The sequence below is a fragment of the Colobus angolensis genome, unplaced genomic scaffold (assembly GCF_000951035.1).
Source record: "Colobus angolensis palliatus isolate OR3802 unplaced genomic scaffold, Cang.pa_1.0 Scaffold124, whole genome shotgun sequence".
Taxonomy (NCBI): domain Eukaryota; kingdom Metazoa; phylum Chordata; class Mammalia; order Primates; family Cercopithecidae; genus Colobus; species Colobus angolensis.
The window spans coordinates 4,853,749-4,858,665 of record NW_012113586.1 but is presented as its reverse complement, the minus strand read 5'-3'; positions in this window follow the sequence as shown (position 1 = coordinate 4,858,665).

The window sequence follows — 4,917 nt, the reverse complement described above, 5'->3', positions numbered from 1 at the left end:
TTTTAGAATAAGTGTGATGTGGTGCTGAGAAGAATGTATATTCTGTTGATTTGGGGTGGAGAGTTCTGTAGATGTCCATTAGGTCTGCTTGGTCCAGAGATGAGTTCAAGTCCTGAATATCCTTGCTAATTTTCTGTCTCACTGATCTGTCTAATATTGACAGTGTTAAAATCTCCCACTATTATTGTGTGAGAGTCTAAGTCTCTTTGTAGGTCTCTAAGAATTTGCTTTATGAATCTGGTGCTCCTGTATTGGGTGCATATATATTTAAGATAGTTAGCTGTTCTTGTTGCATTGATCCCTTTACCATTATGTAATACCCGTCTTTGTGTTTTTTGATCTTTGTTGGTTTAAAGTCTGTTTTATCAGAGACTAGGATTGCAACCCTGCTTCTTTTTGCTTTCCATTTGCTTGGTAAATATTCCTCCATCCCTTTATTTTGAGCCTATATGTGTCTTTGCACATAAGATGGGTCTCCTGAATACAGCACACCAATGGGTCTTGACTCTTTATCCAATTAGCCCATTTACATTTAAGGTTAATATTGTTATGTGTGAATTTGATCCTTTCATTATGATGCTAACTGGCTATTTTGCCCATTAGTTGATGCAGTTTCTTCATAGTGTCAATGGTCTTTACAATTTGGTATGTTTTTGCAGTGGTTGGTACTGATTTTTCCTTTCCATATTTAGTGCTTTCTTCAGGAGCTCTTGTAAGGTAGGCCTGGTGGTGACAAAATGTCTCAGCATTTGCTTGTCTGTAAAGGATTTTATTTCTCCTTCGCTTATGAAGCTTAGTTTGGCTGGATATGAAATTTTGTGTTGAAAATTATTTTCTTTAAACAAGTTGAATATTGGCACCCACTCTCTTCTGGCATGTAGGGTTTCTGCAGAGAGATCCACTGTTAGTCTGATGGGCTTTCCTTTGTGGGTAACCCAACCTTTCTCTCTGGCTGCCCTTAACATTTTTTTCCTTCATTCCAACCTTGGTGAATCTCATGATTATATGTCTTGGGGTTGCTCTTCTTGAGGAGTATCTTTGTGGTGTTCCCTGTATTTCCTGAATTTGAATGTTGGCCTGTCTTGCTAAGTTGGGGAAGTGCTCCTGGATAATATCCTGAAGAGTGCTTTCCAGCTTGGTTCCATTCTCCCCTTCACATTCAGGTACACCAATCAAATGTAGGTTTGGTCTTTTCACATAGTCCCATATTTGTTGCAGGCTTTGTTCATTCCTTTTCATTCTTTTTCTCTAATCTTGTTTTCCTGCTTTATTTCATTAAGTTGATCTTCAGTCTCTGATATCCTTTCTTCTGCTTGGTCGATTCGGCTATTGATACTTGTGTATGCTTCACAAAGTTCTCATGCTATGTTTTTCAGCTCCATCAGGTCATTTATGTTCTTCTTTAAACTGGTTATTCTAGTTAGCAATTCCTCTAACTGTTTTTCAAGGTTCTTAGCTTCCTCGTATTGGGTTAGAACATGTTCCTTTAGCTTGGAGGAGTTTGTTATTACCCACCTTCTGAAGCCTACTTCTGTCAATTTGCCAAACTCATTCTCCATCCAGTTTTGTTCCCTTGATGGTGAGGAGTTGTGATCCTTTGGAGGAGAAAAGGTGTTCTGGTTTTTGGAATTTTCAGTCTTTTTGTGCTGGTTTTTCCTCATCTTTGTGGATTTATCTACCTTTGGTCTTTGACGTTGGTGACCTTTGGATGAAGTTTTTGTGTGGATGTCTTTTTTGTTGATATTGATGCTATTCCTTTCTGTTCGTTAGTTTTCCTTTTAACAGTCAGGCCCCTCTGCTGCAGGTCTGCTGGAGTTTGCTGGAGGTCCACTCCAGACCGTGTTTGCTTGGGTATCACCAGCAGAGGCTGCAGAACAGCAAAGACTGTTGCCTGTTCCTTCCTCTGGAAGCTTTGTCCTAGAGGAGCACCTGCCGGACACCAGCCAGAGCTCTCCTGTATGAAGTGTCTGTCGACCACTGCTGGGAGGTGTCTCCCAGTAAGGAGACACACGGGTCAGGGACCCACTTGAGGAGCCAGTCTGTCCCTCAGCAGAGCTCGAGTGCTGTGCTAGGAGATCTGCTGCTCTCTTCAGAGCTAGCAGGCAAGAACATTTAAGTCTGCTGAAGCTGCCCCCACAGCCGCCCCTTTCTCCAGGTGCTCTATTCCAGAGAGACGGGCGTTTTATCTATAAGCCCCTGACTGGGGCTGCTGCCTTTCTTTGAGACATGCCCTGCCCAGAGTGGAGGAATCTAGAGAGAAAGTCTGGCTACAGTGGCTTTGTGGAGCTTCAGTGGGCTCTGCTCGGTTCAAACTTTCCAGTGGCTTTGTTTACACTGTGAGTGGAAAATCATCTACTCAAGCCTCAGTAATGGCGGACGCCACTCCCCTCAACAAGCTCCAGCGTCCCAGGTCAGCTTCAGACTGCTGTGTTGGCAGCGAGAATTGCAAGTCAGTGGATCTTAGCTTGTTGGGCTCCGTGGGAGTGGGGTCCACTGAGCTAGACCACTTGGCTTCCCGGCTTCAGCCCCCTTTCCAGGGGAGTGAACAGTTCTGTCTCACTGGCATTCCAGGAGCCACTGGGGTATGAAAAACAAACTCCTGCAGCTATCTCAGTGTCTGCCCAAACGGCCGCCCAGTTTTATGCTTGAAACCCAGCGCTCTGGTGGCGTAGGCACCTGAGGGATTCTCCTGGTCTGTGGGTTGCGAAGACCATGGGAAAAGCATAGTATCTGGGCTGGAATGCACTGTTCCTCACAGCACAGTCCCTCATAGTTTCCCTTGGCTAGGGGAGGGAGTTCCCCAACCCCTTGCACTTCCCAGGTAAGGTGACACCCCCACCCTGCTTCAGCTCACCCTCTGTAGGCTGCACCCACTGTCTAACCAGTCCCAGTGAGATAAGCTGGGTACCTCAGTTGGAAATGCAGAAATCACCTGCCTTCTGCGTTGATCTTGCTGGGAGATGTAGACTGGAGCTGTTCCTATTTGGCCATCTTGCCCAGGACCCACAGCATGTTTTTGTTTTGTTTTGTTTTGTTTTAATTGAGATGGAGTCTGGTTCTGTTGCCCAGGCTGGAGAGCAGTGGCATATCGGCTTACTGCAACCTCTGCCTCCTAGGTTCAAGCAATTCTCCTGCCTCACCCTCCTGAGTAGCTGGGATTACAGGTGCTTGTCACTATGCCTGGCTAATTTTTTTATTTTTAGTAGAGATGGGGTTTTGCCATGTTGGCCAGGCTGGTCTTGAACTCATGAACCCAAGTGATCTGTCCGTCTCAGCCTCCCAAAGTGTTGGGATTACAAGTGTGAGCCACCAAGCCCAGCCTCTAAATGGCATTAGAATGTATTATTTTAAAATAGGTTATTTGCAACTACCCGTCTTTCCCACAAAACATCATCTGGTAAGGTGGCTAGAAATAAGAACCTAAGTGAATTAGAATTACTTTCTGAAAACTCATGGAAGATCTCTGTGTCAACTGGAGCTATTCAGGTACATGACTAGAACTGGAAATCCCTGGCCTGTTTGAACTTTGAAAGTTCTACATTTTAGAGATGAGAGAGACATGTTTTTATAATGTTCTACATTTCTGCACCTGAGTGCTGACTTGGGTGAATAGACAATTGGCTTTTCCTATAGGAACCTGGCTGCCTGAGTCAGCAACATCTGCTCTCTGGAGCCTACTGGGAGGCTGGGGGTGGGGGACAGATGGTCTAGGCCACTGAGTGGGGCAGCAGAGCCTGGGGGCTGGCAGTGGTGAAAATCAGCCACATTGAACATATGGGTGTCTTCTCAAGGAAGTGTGACATATGCGAGAGAAAATGGAGGCTAGAAGGGATGAGGAAGAGGTGATCAGGGGAGTGAGGGCTTCTTGGGGCCAAGGTTCCCTGACTAAGACTAGTCAGGATGGGCCTGCCTTTCCCCCACACCAAATGCCGTCAATACTCCTGCAGAAACTCTTAGGAAATTCAGCACTTCATTATACACTGCTTCCACTGTAAAGTTCTGTCACGTAAGCAGCTTTGGGTTCCGGCTAGATTGGAGATAATCAGTAAGGAACCCTAATGCTACCAACACAAGACAACTAAGAAAAGTGCAAATATCCACCAAAATCGTTGCCAACTGTTTTGTAATCCTCACCACAATCCTGCAAGGTGAACATCAGCATCCTCACCACTTTTCAGACAAGGAAACAAAGGCTCAGAAAGGAAAGAGTACCTGGTTGGAATCAGCACTGAAGCTTCAGCTACCTGCTTGCAGAGATGTGCTCATCTAGCAGTTTCTAGGAGACTGGGCTAGCTGCAGTGTCTGCTCTGATAAGGGAGGAGGAGGGGAGAGGCTTGCTGTGGTGGCTTGCAGGCTGTGTGTGTGTGTATTTGTTGGGTCATTTCCAGGGCTACATGTGAGTTTAAGTGTGTGTATACGGGTTGAGATATGGTGTATATAGATATTTGTCGGTCAGTTCTTGCAATGTGTGTATATGAGTGTGTGTTGAGTGGGGTTGGGGGGTTAGTCCCTGAGCCATGTGAATATGTGGGTTGGGGCGCTGGTGAGGGCAAAAGGGCTTGGATTTTGTGCATGATTTATGTGTGTGTGTGTGTGCGCACGCGCGTGTGTGTGAGTTTAAGATTCCAAGTATGTGGGCGTTGGGGGCGGGAAGGGGACGGTGTCGGAGATCAATCCCTGGGTCGTGTGTTTATAGTGTGTGTGTCTGCCCAGAAGAGTGGGTTACTGGGCTGTGCGCGTGGGTGTAGAGTGTGAGTGTGTGTATGAGGGTGAAAGTGTGTGGGAGGTGTCATTCCCTGGACCGTGTGCATGAGTGTGACCGCGCACGCCTCCGTGTGTGTGGGGTCGGGGCGGTGACGAGTTGAGGGGGACGCCGGTCGGGCCCCGCCCTCCGCTGCAGGTGGGCCGGGCCCGCGG